Genomic DNA, 15,898 nt, shown 5'->3' on the forward strand with positions numbered 1-15,898 from the left:
CCAGCCATCCCTTTATCTGGCTTTCATTAGAGCCTCGGCCGCGCCTCTTTTGTGGGAGAGACTTGAGGGAGCCGAGGCAGTTTCCCCCGCCGCTGTGATGTTGCTAAAGATTAAAAAGGAGCTTTGAAGCCGCACCAGCTCTGTCTGCGCCCCCTCGGAAGAGGACCTCAGAAAGACCCGAGCCATCTGGCAAACCTGACATAAAGACAAAATAAAGTGATTGAAACAGTCTCTTCAAAGCCACAATGGCAGATTTGTTGATTTGGGCGTTATCTTTCATGCGAGGCCTTCAGAAGTCACCAGAACACCTAGGTAATCTCAGGCAGGCCTGACTGCCGTGGATGGAACCTTCTAGGCCTGAATCAGAGAGGGACCCCAGCTGAGCCTGGCAGGGGCTGCTGGACAGATTGAAGGTCACTAGAGCTGGCCCCAGGACAGTTCAGCAAGGCTCCTCTGGCCTGTCTGTCCTACCTCTGGACTGGAGGGGAGCTGAGGGGGGAGGGACAGATATCAGATGGAGTTAGGATAGGAAGCCAAGTAGAGAGGCCAGAGAGGAAGGTTCACTGTTCCAAGTACAGCCAGGTCAGCGATGCTCTGGCAACATTGGCAGTGCTATTCCTAGCTGGCAAAGCCAGGGTCCATGGGAAGGACTCCCACTGTAGCCTGAGCCCTGCACCAGCAACAATCCTGCAGGTGCCTCTGACCCAGTTCTGATACGCATTAGAATCTGGCTTACACTCCCTCAGAAAGAACAGGGATTGCCACACACTGGGTGGAAACTGCAGCCTGAGGCCTTAGGTCATGGGCAGGGCACCATCAGAGCCAGGGATACTACTAAATAAACCTTTGGCCTGGAGTTTGGGGACACCACCCCCATTCACCCACCACCCATGCAATCTCAGACAGATTGTTTCCCCCTTGGTAAACCATTCATAGACTGGGGTGCAACAGGGATATTCATTTTGCTGGCAAGAATCAAGGCTCCACAGTCCTTTCCAAAGGGGGTCAGGAGGTGTCTAAGAGACCCCCCTCATTTTTCCCACCTTCCTGTAAACTGCTGTTCTGTTTTGATCTGCCACACATATTAGGCTTCCTTCTAAATACCATCAGGTTTCAAGGGTCTGCTGATTCAAACGGACACACAGCTTAAAAAGGCATAGGTCCTGAGGTCTGTGTTCTTTCCTCCTGACCTCTTTGAGTCTGCAATTCTAACCAGATCCTGATGAGCTCAATAGGAACTAAACTACATTCTGTGTAGTTTTAGCAAAATAATGAACTCACAAAGTCTGTCCATCCGTCTGGAAGAACTAGCAGGTGATCTCACCCAGATACACACCAGAGGTCTCAGCCCCTCCTACATGTCCCTGTCCCTGCCCAAGAATCCACAGAGGAAGCTTCAGCATAGCTGGCCCTCACCCTCCTTTCTTCCAGAAGCACTGCTAACCCGGCATCTGGGTAAGAGACTCATGGTAGTTTCCCAGGCATTGATTGCCAGAATGATACTAGCCTTTTTTCTCTGTGTATCCTCCCAAAGACAAAAGGGAAGTTCAGCTCTCCGTAGTGGCAGTGCCCCAGAAGAGCATAAGAAAGAAGGGCCAGCTCAGCCACCAACCTCTAAAGGAAGCCTTCCAGAGCACAATGTCATTTGTCCCATGTTTCCATATTTCCACTGTTGGATGAACTCATCCTTCAAAACCCATCTCCAATGTCATGTCTTCTATGATGCCCTATCTGAGCTTTTTCCTCCCTCGGCTCACATACCACGTCATTCACATCTGTCTTGGGAAGCGCGAAAAGTACAAGACTTTTCTGGAAAGATATACATGTGGGCCTCAGTTAAAGAACCTCAGGTCTGATGCCAATTCTTGTTCCACAATTATGGGACCTTACACAGGTCATTCTCTCTCTGATCATCTATTTTCTCATCTTCCACGTGAAAAAGATCAATTTTATCCTCTACAGCTAGTGTATATAATTATACAAAAATTATATCTAGCACATAGAGAGGCTCGAGAACAAGAGCTTCCTTCTTTTCTTGGTAGACTCCTTGGTTCTCAAGGATGTGAACCACATTTTCCTTTATTCATTTATTCATTTATTTAGACCTGAGGTCTAAGGGCTGAGCCAAGGCAGGGTTCTACAGCAATTCATACTACTGACTCTGTTCCAGGGCCCTACAATGTCATAGTCTCCTCCGTTCCCCATGCAACTCTAGCACCTGCTTTGGCCAACACTGTCCTTATCTTTCCCAGGTGGTTTGGCCCCATGCAAGTCTTCAGAGTCCAGAATGAATGTTTCTCACCCTCTTGGATGATCAACAGACTTATTTCCTGGATTGAGAGTCAATGCTAGTGAGTTCTGCATAGTTTAAAAAAAAAAAGTCAAGAACAACCTAAAGGAAAAAAGGCTTGTTTATTTTAGGCTTCTGCTGATGCTTGGGCTTGAACTTAAGGCCTTGAATTTTTCATTGAGCTTTTCACTCAAGGCTGGCACTCTTTACCACTTGCCACTTGTGGCTTTTTTGCTAGTTAATTGGAGATACGAGTCTCCTGAGTGGGTAACCGTGATCCTTCAGCAGTGAGCCACCAGCACCTGGCTATAAAGGTTTGTTTTTACTCCTGGTTTGAGTCCATAGTCAGGAAGCAGGTAATGGAGCAAAGCTATTTGCTTACTTCATGATAGCTATGAAGGAGAGAGGGAGCAGAGGTTGAGAGAGAGGGAGAGAGAAATAATTCAGGGACAAGAAATAAGAAATGCCCTTCAAAGGCACACCCTCACTTCTTTCAGTTTGGTCCTAGCTCTGAACAGCCTGTGAACTCAACCTGGTGAAGTTGGAACCCTCGTGATCCAGTCATCCAGTGAACATCCAGTGATCTCTCAGTACTGCCACCAACTGGGTACCACGTGCTCAATGCCTGAGCTTTTGCATAGACACTTCATATCCAAGCCACAGTGGCATCTTTCAAGGACAACATCTTTCCAAACATTTGGAGGAGAAAGGCAAAGGGAAACCCCCTAAGACACTCTTAAGGGGATTCCTAGTCTGACAGAGGAAGTATTCAACTCATCACTAGGGTGTTTTCAGCCTGATAGAAGAGACACCTGTAGGGGCCGGGAGTTTGGCCTAGTGGTTAGAGTGCTTGCCTAGCATGCATGAAGACCCGGGTTCGATTCCTCGGCACCACATACATAGAAAAATGCTGGAAGTGGTGCTGAGGCTCAAGTGGTAGAGCTCTAGCCTTGAGAAAGTCCAAGGACAGTGCTCAGGCCCTGAGCTCAAGCCCAGGACTGGCAAAAAAAAAAAAAAGAAGAGACACCTGTATCATTCTCAATCTTGAGAGCTGCCAGTCTGATAGGAGAGCCCCATTTCCCTGAATGGGGGCACCCCGATTGTTATAGCAGAGTGCAAAGTTCCATTTTCCCTGAGACTGCTTAGCTCATCATCTGATGGAGGAGACACCTGGCTAGCACTGAAGGGAGGCAGGTTATTCCTGCCATGGGGACCTTCTCAGATGGGGAAGCAGTCAGGTAGTCTGAAAGTCAGATAAAAAGAAAAAGGGGCATTTGCTAAGCTAGTTGGGCAGCATCTGTACCTGTGGGCTCGGTGGCGTTCCCAGCTCCAAAGATACCTCATCCTAATCACACGGCTGGACACAAACGACACAGGATCACGCACCTCATGGGCACTCAGCCAAGTCCTCTCACCAGAGAATCAAGCCAGAGCTGGCCTAAGGCCCTGGCCCTGGCATCTTGTGCCAGCCTTGCCAGGCTAGGCTTTCTCACGATCAGGGACATCTGGGCTGGCGCAGCTCCCAGAGGCCACCGACATGAAAAGCGAGGGGCTCGGCGGAAACACCATCTGCACGCCATAAAACGGCTCTGAGGTTCCCAGGGGCTGCCTCCAGCTGCGGCTGGGTTGCCCGGGAAAGCAGAGGAGGGCACCAAGCAGCTAGCAGGGGGAGGCCAGGGTGAGAATGACGGTCACAGGGAATCTCTTCTACTTGGTGCCCTGCACACTTTGAAAACAAATGCACCTGGTTTGTCTCTCTGTCATTACCCTGAGCTGCCACGGTCTATTCTTGTCCCCTAACGTGATCTGGTGATTCGGAGCAGTGTTCAGTAGTGGCCATGTACTCAGCTCTAGAGTTACATTGTCTGAGTTCAAATCCCAGACCCTCATCCCTTGGGTGCGAAGATGGATTTTGCTCAGCCTCAGTTTGTCCATCTGTATGTTGGAGTTGATGCTAATCATAGCTGCCCAATGGTAAGTTTGCAGTTTTATTTGGCAGGTCCGTCTCCATTTTGTGTGGGGGGGAGGGGTCATAGGGCTTGAACTCAGCCTGGGCACTGTCCCTGAGCTCTTCAGCTCAAGGCTACTACCCTACCCTTGAGCCAAGCCCCACTTCCCATTTTCTAGAGGTTAATTGGAGATAAGTCTGAGGTCCTTTTGTGCCCTGGTTGGCCTTGAACATTGATCCTCAGATCTCAGCCTCCTGAGTAGCTAGGATTACAGGCATGAGCCACTGCGCATGGCTGTGTCTCCATTTTTTATCTGGCTTTTCTTTGAGCCCTTCTTTCTGAAACTACTTTGGAATCCAGAACTCATTAGGAACATCTTTATAATGACAGAGAGAAGAAATTCTCCCCCTAAAAGGAACAGCAGAGCCTCTGCCTCTGCCTCATCCCGGGCAACAATGACTTGTTTCTCCTGACTAGATTCCTCCCTTCAAAGAACAGCAGCAATGACTTTCCTTGAATCCCAGCTTAAAGATCACCTTGGCACCTTCCCTTTGATTGACCAGGACTGGTTAGTAAATCTGCATACTTTTTGCCTGTCCCAGATTCTGTTTCTATTTAAACATAAAGCTCATGTCAGTACCCTGAAGATTAAATGAACGGCTTTCTTTGCATCTTTCCATGGTGTGCTTTTGCTGCATTGAGAATCCAGCTTCAATGCTTCATTATAGAAGAACTCATCTATGTCCTACCCTGATATAAAGTAAGAGTTCAGTCACTATCAACTATTAATATCATCGATAATAATCACTTTTCCCATCATGAAGCTACCCTACCAGCAAACTCACATAGCAATCATCTGCAATGGGTAAAAGTTGTTGAGCTTTCTCATTGGCCCTCCCTGACCAAGACTCCACCCTCAGAAACAAGACCACAGGTGATTGGACAAGGAGAATAACATGACCCTTTTGGCAGTTTCAGCACTGCTGTCAGATTCTTTGTAGGTGCCTGTGGTTCATGCCTATAATCCCAGCTACTTAGGAGACTAAGATCTGAGGTTTAGGGTTCAAAGCCAGTACTGGAAGGCCATGAAACTTCGATCTTTAAGTAACCAACAAAAAGCTGGAAATGGGTGACTTGAGTGGCAGAGTCACTATGCCTACTATGCATAAAACTGGGTTCAAATCCTAGCACCCACAAAAATCAAAAGAATTTATTTTAAATAAACAAAAAAGTCCCTCAACCCTTCTTCATCTTTCGTTAGGTTTGTGAGTAAAAAGAATTGACATCTAGATGGGTGTCAATGGCTCACACCTATAATCCTAGCTACTTAGGAGGCCAAAATCTGAGGACCCAGGTTCAAGCCAGCCTGGGCACAAAAGTCCCTGAGATTCTCTTATCTCCAATTAACCACCAGAAAACTGGAAGTGGCACTGTGAATCAAGTGGTAGAGTGATACCCCTGAGCTAAAGAGCTCAGGGACACAGGGACGGCGCCCAGGCCCAGTGTTCAAGCTCCATCACTGAAAAAAAAAAAAGAAAAGAAAAAGAAAGAAAGAAATTGACATCTCAGTTTATCATTGCCAACATTTTCCTTTTGTGGTCAGGTTATTCTAACTTTAGAGACACTTTCTTGTTCTTGCCCATGAATATAATCTATGCCTGCATGCTAGAATGTATTAGAACTGATGGAAAATGACTTGAACTGAAAGCACTCACCTTTCCCCTTGACAGCCATATCTTGGACCTGTCCTTGCTGCTGACCCTGCTGAGTCGTTTCCCCTCCCTTCTTCCCTGGGGGAGAACATTCCCTGGAGTTTGGAGAAAAGAGCCTAAGACCAGGGCCATACCTGACACTGCCACCCCTGGTGAACAAAGATGCTGCTGAAACCTTGAAACTCCTCAGTCAAAATTTACATTACTCACCTGCCCTGCCTTCTTCTAGCCCTGCCTAACTTCTCTTTTTCTGCTAATATTTTAAGGGACTTTAGTTATAAGGGGGATCTGCCATTTCCCCACCAGCGGACTAAAGAAGGCTTGGCTGCCTCTCCCAGGTTTTCCTTCCAAATAAAACCTGTTGGTCTGTAGATGTTCCCCTTTTTGCTCCAGTTCTTTTCTTATAAAAATTATTCTGGGCTTGATCTCAGAGCCTACACACTATCCCTGGGCTTTTGTATCTCTTTCTTTCAAGGTTAACACACTATCACTTGAGCTACACCTCTACTTCCAACATTTTTAATAGTTAAATGGAGATAAGAGACTCATAGACTTTCCTTCCAAGCTGACTTCAAGTCACAATCCTCAGATCTCACTCTCCTGAGCAGCTAGAACTATAGGCATGACCCATCAGTGCCCAGCCAAACATTTGTTATAAACTACCCAAACTACTAAAATTACTAACCTCTACTTAGAGAAATGAATGGGAATGTGTTGTGAGGAAAACTGTCTTTTCTATCAAAGTGTGCTGCTTTAAAAGTTCCTGCTTTGGACTGGTGGCTTGGTTCTTGTTCAGGAAAAAAAAAAACAGTTTTGGGATAAAGAAGAATTTTTTTAATGTAAGGTTTTGTCTTAAATTGGTTTCTTAGGCTGGGAGCATGGCCTAGTGGTAGTGTATTCGCCTAGCCTGTATAAAGACCTGGGTTCCATTCCCCGGAACCACATACACAGAAAAGGCCAGAAGTAACACTGTGGCTCAAGTGGCAGAGCACTAGCCTTGAGCAAAAAGTGTCCAAAGGACACTGAATCCAAGCCCCAGGACTGGCAAAAAAGAAACTGGTTTCTTTTCCAGATGAAATTAAGACACATCTCAGATTGTTCAAGAAATAATAGTATTTTGAGCCAGACATGGTGGCTCACACCTGTAATCCTAGCTACTCAGAAGGCTGAGGTCTGAGGCCCAAGGTTCAAAGCCAGCCTGGGCACAAAAGGACCTGAGACTCTTATCTCCAATTAACCTCTAGAAAATGGGAAGTGGGGCTTGGCTCAAGGGTAGGGCGGTAGCCTTGAGCTGAAGAGCTCAGGGACAATGCCCAGGCCAAGTTTAAGCCCCATGACCCACCCCCCAAAAAATATAGTATTTTGAAGTTACTTGCATACTATTACTCTTACTTCAAAGTCGCTTTATGTAAATACAACTTACCCTTTTTAAACTAGCCAATCATGAAGACTGTGAACCTGAGCTCAACGTATGTGAGCAAAAGGACAGAGCCTGAAGAGTTAGGGATAGATAGCGGGGCAGCGTGCCTGCTCCCTGTGCTTGCTTGCCAAATTTTTGGCTAGTGGTTCACACTTCTGCAGAAGTACATTTTGACTTACTGAGACAATTTTTTATTTTCAAGTCTATTATTGTGACTCCAGTGGTTCTGGGTATATATTTATAACATTATCTGAAGTGATACATCCCAAAATGTTATAGAAAGAAGTAAAACAATGAATTTAAGATTATTTCTATAACTTTATTTGAATTCTTCTATTCTGAATTTGTGCTGCTTAGAAAAAAACTAAGTTCAAGTCTAAAAATTAAGAAGAAGTGTGTGTGTGTGTGTGTGTGTAAATTCTGGGCTTGAACTCAGGACCATGTGCTGTCTCTTGTGCTTTTCACTCAGAGCTGGTGCCCTACCACTTTGGCCATTCTTCCACTTTTGACTTTTTAGTGGTCAACGTCTGTGAGAACAGTCTCACAGACATTCCTTCCTGGACTGAGCTAGAATCGTGATCCTCAAATCTCAGTCTCAAATCTGAGTAGCTAGATGTACAGGCATGAGTCACACACACAAGGGCTTTCAATTCCGTGTGTCACTTTGTGCACAGATTTTTTTTTTTTTTGGCCAGTCTTGGGGCTTGCACTCTGAGCCTGGGCACTGTCCTTGGGCTTTCTCAAGGCCAGCACTCTACCACTTGAGCCACAGAACCATTTCCAGAGTTTTCTGTGAATATGGTACCAAGGAATCGAACCCAGGGCTTCGTACATGCTAGGCAAGCATGTACCACTAGGCCACACTCCAGCCCCATAGATTTTTTTTTTTAAGTCAAACTTTTTTTCAGACATGGACAGAGCAACATCTGAAAATAACCATTCTTTTGATGGCCCTGTAGAGATGGGAAGGTTGAGGCCCAGAGATACTAGAAACATACCCCATTTCACAGTAGTTGTGGCAGAGCCAAAATGATGACAGTAGAAATTGTACAATATGGTACAAACCCAGAATCACAATCTAACAAGAGTTTATCAAGCACAATCAGGTGCCATAGTATATGCCTGTAACCCCAGCTACTCTGGAAGTAGAGGCAAGAGGATCTCAAGTTCCAGCCTAGCCTAGGGAAAATAAATAAGATTCTATCTCAAATTTAAAATAGAAGTCAGGTGCCAATGGCTCACACCTGTAATCCTAGCTACTCAAGAGGCTAAGATCTAAGAGAATCATGAGTTTTTTTGGAGAGGGGTTCATGGGGCTTGAACTCTGGGCCTGGGCGCTGTCACTGAGCTCTTCAGCTCAAAGCTACTGCCCTACCTCTTGAGCCACAGCCCCACTTCCCATTTTCTAGTGCCCAGGCTGGCTTTGAACTACAATCCTCAGATCTCAGCCTCCTGAGTAGCTAGGATTACAGGCATGAGCCACCACACCTGACTGAGAATCATGGCTTGAAGCTAGTCCTGGCAAAGTCTTATCTCCAGTTAACCACCAGAAAAACAAGTGGTTCTGTGGCTCAAGTGGTAGAATGCTAGCCTTGAGCAAAAGAAGCTCAGGGATAGCACCAAAACCCTGAGTGAAAACCCTAGGACTGGCGTACACATGCATGCACACACGCGCGCGCGCACACACACACACATTTAAATGGAGACAAAAGATCTTTGATGTGGCTTGTGAGCAAGCCATGGGGTCCAATTCCCAGTGCTGGAAAATGAAAATAGAAGGGTTATCAAGCACAAAGCCATTTGCTCAGAAAGAAATGAATCTTGGGCCCATGCCCAGAGCAAAGATCCAAGAAGCCAATGTGTGAAGTGAGCTTGGGCCTGCAGAACCATTTCCAAACCACTGTGTGTCCCACATAGGGCTCCTAGAAATGTCCAGCTTGGGGGTTGGGAGTTTGGCCTAGTGGTAGAGTGCTTGCCTTGCATGCATGAAGACCCGGGTTCAATTCCTCGGTACCACATACATAGAAAAAAGCCGGAAGTGGTGCTGAGGCTCAAGTGGTAGAGCTCTAGCCTTGAGAAAGTCCAAGGACAGTGCTCAGACCCTGAGCCAGGACTGGCAGAAAGAAAGAAGGAAAGAAAGAAAGAAAGAAAGAAAGAAAGAAAGAAAGAAAGAAAGAAAGAAAGAAAGAAAGAAAGAAAGAAAGAGTGAGTCCAGGGGCCCTTGCTGTATTCTTCTTAACAGAATATAGTCTCTGCCACTAGGCATGGGAGCCTCCTCTGCTTCTCTTTCTCTCCAGTTTCCTCTCTTAGGCATCCTTACAGGCAGGTCCCCCCTCTTCTCTGTGGTTGTGGGGCTTGAACTCGGGGGCAGGGTGCTGTCCCTGAGCTTTTCAGCTCAAGGCTAGCACTCTACCAGTTTGAGCCACAGTTCTACTTCCAGTTTTCTGGTGGATCGTTGAAGATAAGAGTCACAGACTTTCTTGCCCAAGCTAGATTTGAACAGTGATACTCAGATCTCAGCCTCCTGAGTAGCCAGGATTACAGGCATGAGCCAACACAGCATGGCTCTCCAATGTCTATTTTTTGGCTTGAGGGTCTCCTCCTAGGCTGTTCCCAAGCATCTCTTTTCTATATTTCCTTCCTCCCAAATAACTCTCAGATAGTCCCATCACGGCAGTCCACCTACCACACGCTACTCCAAGTCCTCAACCTCTCCTCCTTACGAGCCATGTCAGTTCCTGCTGGTCTGTCTGCCTGGTGTCATGAACGATGAGCACTTTCTCCATTCAGAAGCCACAATTCTTCCTTTTTTATGTTTTCTATTAGTACTATAAAAGGGTTATAGTTACATGTCAGGTAATGAGTGCATTTCTTTTTGAACTGTCAATCCTTCCCTTGCTCTCTTCCAGTTTTTCCTTCCCATCCCCACCCACAAATTGTACAGTTCATTGTTGACAAAGCGTCTAGTGAGTACCATTGTTGCATTTATCTCGCTTTTTTTTTTCACAAGTACATAGACAGGATTTTAATCAGATGGACCCTTCACTCTTACCCTTTCCCATTACCCTCTAATAGTCAACAGCTTTCAGTGACTTTTGTTTTGCTGCCTTCATTCGCTAACATTCTCTTTTCTTCCCCATCTCCCTCAAATAGATGTACAATTTACAAATACAATGAATATATGCATATGTACATATGTATAAATGAATCTATACAATGTACTTGAATCTATGTAGATTTGCACAGAGGTATTCATATACAGACACAAACATACTTATATGTGTGTATGTATGTATGATCTGGGTATGTTTATACATATGTTTAGCTCTTAGGTCTAATATCCATGTATAAGAGAACAAATACATTATTGTCCTACACCCAGCTCATTTCACTTAGCAATTCCATTCATTTCCCTGCAAATGGCATAAGATCCTTCTTCTTTATGGCCAAATAATATTCCAATGTGTATATGTACCACATTTTGTGGATTCATTCATGACGTATCTAGTCTTTTTTTCATAGGCCAAAGCATTTCTTAAAATCTAGACCTGGCCATGTTCGTTATTGTCAGGGTCCTTCGTCCCCGGTCCCTCTTGACTAGCAGGAATGGGGAAAAACACAGCCGACGAGTCTAAGCCGCCAGAGGAGAGGGCCCACTGTCCTCCCGCACTCAGCCTTCTTTCCCTGGAGCACGAACAGAGACGCCACGCAGCTTCATCAAGGCAGGAAAATCTCTCTCCAAACAACCCCTCCTGAGGAAGTCCCTCCAGCTAATATACCCTCACTCCCAGCAGAGAGTGATAAACAATAACACATCTGTAACCGATCGTAATCAAGTATTGCACCCTGCCTCTTGCACCTTGCCTTGTCTCAGCAGAAAGTTATTAGACATGGGGTTATTCGGCCCCCAACACTTTATTTTCCTGTTTTTTTCCAATCCTTGGGCTTGAATTCAGGGCCTGAGCACGGTCCTTGGTCTTCTCAAGGCTAGAGCTCTACCAGTTGAACCACAGTACCACTTCTTTCTATGCATGTGGTACCAAGGAATCGAACCCAGGTCTTCATGCATGCTAGGCAAGTACTCTACCACTAGGCCAAACTCCCGGCCCCTGGCCATGTTCTTAATTCTGCTGTGTCCCAAAGAAAATCAAGCATCTGAACCAGGCCTTCCTGGATGTTGCCCCTGTACTAATCCTCCTCCCATCCTGCTCCAAGCCTGGCCTCCTGTCTGCCCCATGTGCGTCTAGCCTTGCCCATGGGAGCCTGCTGTCTGCTTGATGGGTGTAGTGATATCTACACAGGTTTCCTTTCCAGAGAGGGCTAGAGGAGAGTGCCATCTCCAGCAGATGTTAGTACTGGTTGGTCAGAGCCAGCATCCATGTTCTTTGGAGAGCTGCCCTGGGACCAAGCAGCCCCCGACAACAGAGCAGCCCAGGGTAGACTTCACTATCTGGTGCAGGCTGTGAAAGCCAGGCTTTTCCCTCAAGGGAGGCAACATTCCTTGGTACAATACATATTCCACACACCCCACTTTCCCTTGTAGACTGGCCTAGCCAGATCACCTCACTTCCCCCCGCAGTTTTTTTCTGCTCGCTACCCCAACTCTCCTCTCCCCTAGGGCATGCACTTCTAGGGTGCTCAACCTAAAACCCAAGTCAAAGGGGCTCCCTCTAAGTGACCTTGCCTAGGTCTAATTGCTGGAACAGAGCCTGGACATAGCAGCAACCTGTCTGCAGTTCTATAGTTATCAGTTAAAGCACGCTTGCTTGTTGAACTGCCTCGAGAGCAGGGCCACCTCTATCCTCCCACCATTTACTCAACATCTAGCAGAGCCTGGCACACAAGACATACTAGATGAAGTTAGGTAGGAAGGCAGGAAAGGAAGGAGGAAGGGAGGCCCTGGTGTTGCCTCGTTTGAATAGGAACCAGGGCTCCAGGTTTATCTCCACCTGGCCTGGAGCTGAGCCTGAGTGACTTTCTGGTTTGGGGATAACAGAGGACAGCTGCTATCTGCCACCTCTCTCTTCTGTTCACCCTGATCAGGTGGCTTGGGCTGCTTGCAGTGACCAGTGGCCACGGGCAACCCCGGAAACGGCCACATCAACAGCTTGCCACAGTTCATTACCTCAGGCCACCGCACTCCAAAGAGCGGCCTAGCCTTGGTCCAGTCACTCTGGGCTTCTCCCAGCAGTGAGGGCAGGCTGGCACCAGGAAGACCCAGACCCATCCCTGCTGCCAAATTGGGGAACCAGCCATGGCTCTGCAGGACTCACGCTCCAGAACTGCCACCTTGTTCCCTTCCTAGGGCAGAGGGCCACCCACCCCCTGTCCTGAGCATCCAGGAGGAGTAGCCCTTCCCCACCCCATTCTTCCCCTCCTCTGCCTCGGGAGGCTCTGGATGCTCTTCATGCTTTGCTTTTGCCAACCCCAAAGGGTTGTTCTGCCCATTGCTCAGATGAAGAAACTGAGAGCCAGACACAAGAAGTGATAGAGTGATACGTAAGTGATAGAGTTCCTGCCTAGCAAATGTGAGGTACTGAGTTCAAACCCAAATGATAAAGAGAGAGGAAGAAAGGGAGGGAGGGAGGGAAGGAGAAAGGAGAAGGAGAGGAAAGGATGATGGAAGGGTTTAAGGACATAGATCAAGACACACTGTAATCATAAACTGATATATTGAATTGAAACCCCTTTGTACACTACTTAAAGATAATTTTAAAAATTGAAGTGCAGCGGAAGTGGTGCCTTGAGGAAACCCAAGGACAGTGCTTAGGCCCTGAGTTCAAGTCCCAGGACTGGCTGGAAAAAAAATTGAAGTGCAAAAAGAAAAGCATGAAATATGCAAGGAGCCCAGGACACTCAGACTTAGTACCCACCTCTGCCTCCTCTCTCTCCACAAGGGGATCTAAGGAACGGGGGGGGGGGGGGGTGAAACAGAGGGAAAGAGGGTGGGGGGAAGGGAAGCTCCTATCAGCGCTAGATCCTGGCTGGCTCGAGGCACAGCTCCTTCACACACCTGTTACTTTAGAGGTAGTTTATGAAGGTCACCAGTGGTCTCCCAGAACCAAACCACTGAGTTCCACTCCCCTGTCTCACACCCACCCCAACTCCAGGAGGCCACATTCCATGCCAGGAACCGGTGGTCAGGGTATCTGCTGTGCCCCCTCCACAGGAGGGAAAGCAATGGGAGACCAGGGCATACTGCAGGGAGATGGGGTTTCTAAGGGCCTGTGCCTGCCCTGGTCACTGGGCCTGGAAAGCAACTCTTCCACAAAGAGGTTGAGCTGAGAGAGCCCCCAAAGTGGAGCTGGGCAGAGATTTCCTGGGAACGCCACACTTCCCAGTGACCTCTGGCTTCCTCCACAAACTCTCTGCAAGGCAATTAAGACAGTCACCTCCAAATTGGCTGGAAAGAGCCTCAGTCATTACCCAGCATGGTAATGTGGATTCACTTTTATTTATCTATCAAATATTGTTGGAAGGGCTACGCTGAAATCAAGACTGTGGCAAGCACCAGGACCATGACCCTGAAGTCCAAGACTCAGTCCCTGTCCTCAGGGTGCTGAGAATCCCATATGCAGGGGGAGGGGAGACATGAGAAACACTGTGTCTGAGCATCTTGTCCACGCCAGCCTACATGGATACAGGGGAAGGACAACTGGGGCTAACTGGTCCAGATATTTTGGGATGGGGTGTCACAGTGAGTATGAGTTGCGAGTGGGACCAGGTGGCTCAGGCCTGTAATCCTAGCTTCTCAGGAGGCTAAGATCTGAGGATCAAGGTTCAAAGCTAGCCTAGGCACAAAAGGACCTGAGACTCTTATCTCTAATTAACCACTAGAAAAAAGGGGAAGTGGGGCTTGGCTCAAGGGTAGGGTGGTAGCCTTAAGTTGAAGAGCTCAGGGTCCGTGCCCAGGCTGAGTCCAAGCCCCATGACTCACCAAAAAAAAAAAAAAAAGAGTTGTGAGAGCAGCAACTAAAGAGAGAGAGAGAGAGAGAGAGAGAGAGAGAGAGAGAGAGAGAGAGAGAGAGAGAGAGAGAGAGAGAGAGAGAGAGAGAGAGCGCGCGCGCAGGAGGCACAAGGAACAGAGAAGTCAAGGTCCTGGGGTAGAGGGCAGCCTAGGGTGTCAGAATCCAGGAACCCATTGTGGTAGGGCCATGTCAACCTGGAGGGCTGGAGAAATGACAGTGACCACATCCACTCCTGAAAAACCAATGTGTGAATTTGGCTTTGATACGAGGTGAAACTGGGAGCCAGAAGACAATATAAAACAGAAAAGTGATATTACCTCAATTGTTCTTAAAGGATTGCCATTAACTTACAAGTTAATATCAGTGGTAATGCTTATTGAGCTCTTCTTATGCATCAGGCATTACACCCAGAACTTCCACACCCCCATGCCTCTTGCTGCACAAGACCTTGTCCTTGTTTGAGGAAAAGGGCAGCCCTTGCAGTTGCACCCAAGACTGCAGAGCTGGCAAACATAAAGCTGCAACTTGAGCAGATTTGTCCTTCTTCAGAGCTGTAGTGTTTATCCAGCCTGGGGGTCAATCCTGACTCGAAGCAACCCACTTTCTATGTGATGATTGCTTGTTTAGTGGCGTTTGTGGCTCAAGTGGTGTTGTGGCTCAAGGGGTAGAGCTGAAGAGCTCAGGGACAACGCCCAGGCCCAGAGTTCAAGTCCTACCACCACCAACAAAAAAAAGATATAGTGTGGCCCTTCTATTAGTTACAATAAAAATTATATATATATGTAAAAAATATCGTTCATGCACGAAGCTTTCGGGGCCATGTCAGAGGGACCTGGTGAAATGTGCAACACATACAACTAGCCAAGGCCTCTCTCAAGCTATCTCCTCAAGAGCACAGAATACTCCGCCCATTTGATACTGAGAAGCCACTCCACAGGTCCTTATCAGAGTGAGCCTTCCACTCAGATATCAGAAACCCACATCATGCCAACCCAGCATCCCACCATTACAGAACAATTCCACCAAGATAAGCAGTCATGTCTTCTTGGGCCAATTCAAACCTATAAATGACAATTCATAGTGCTTCTCATTGTTCATCAGATTGCCTCCTTCCCAGTGCATGGAGCACATGCGGGGAGTGGATCCATCTGCTTCTGGACTTGTTTTAGACTATATTCCATACACATGAGAAGAGGCACTGGAGCTATATGAGCCTTTTGTTTCCCCTTTGAAGGTCAGAAGGTAGGGTCTGGATTCGGGCAGGCAAGCCAGTCACTGTGGATAAACCACTGAGTGGGCCTCGGTTTCCCCATCAGTGACAGAAATGACAGTGTTCCTGCCTGGCCACAATCAGGGGAAGGAGACAATATGTTCCACACTTCAGCAAGTGCCTCACTTTGGTTAATGTTCTATCCATGTTACGCACTTAATTCTTCTTGCAAAGATCCATAGCAGACAGTTTCTCTGTTTGGGGTGATAGTTGTGTAAGTTTACTACTCTGTAACAAGCTGAACCCAATCATATAGTAACTCCATGCCCTTCTGGTTTCTGGAACTTGC

The 15,898-nt window shown here is 47.2% G+C and overlaps 1 long non-coding RNA gene across 1 annotated transcript in view; it reads left to right on the top strand.

Annotated features, from left to right (window-relative positions):
• LOC150047152 (uncharacterized) overlaps positions 1–200 on the top strand; it is a 34,360-nt gene extending 34,160 nt beyond the window's left edge. Inside the window, exon 3 of the long non-coding RNA XR_016539512.1 lies at positions 5–200. This is a non-coding gene — a long non-coding RNA (uncharacterized LOC150047152). The remainder of the gene's footprint in view (positions 1–4) is intronic.
• The last annotated feature ends 15,698 nt before the right edge of the window (positions 201–15,898 follow it).

This window comes from Megascapheus bottae, chromosome 24, assembly GCF_031878675.1.
Source record: "Megascapheus bottae isolate mThoBot1 chromosome 24, mThoBot2.hap1, whole genome shotgun sequence".
Taxonomy (NCBI): domain Eukaryota; kingdom Metazoa; phylum Chordata; class Mammalia; order Rodentia; family Geomyidae; genus Megascapheus; species Megascapheus bottae.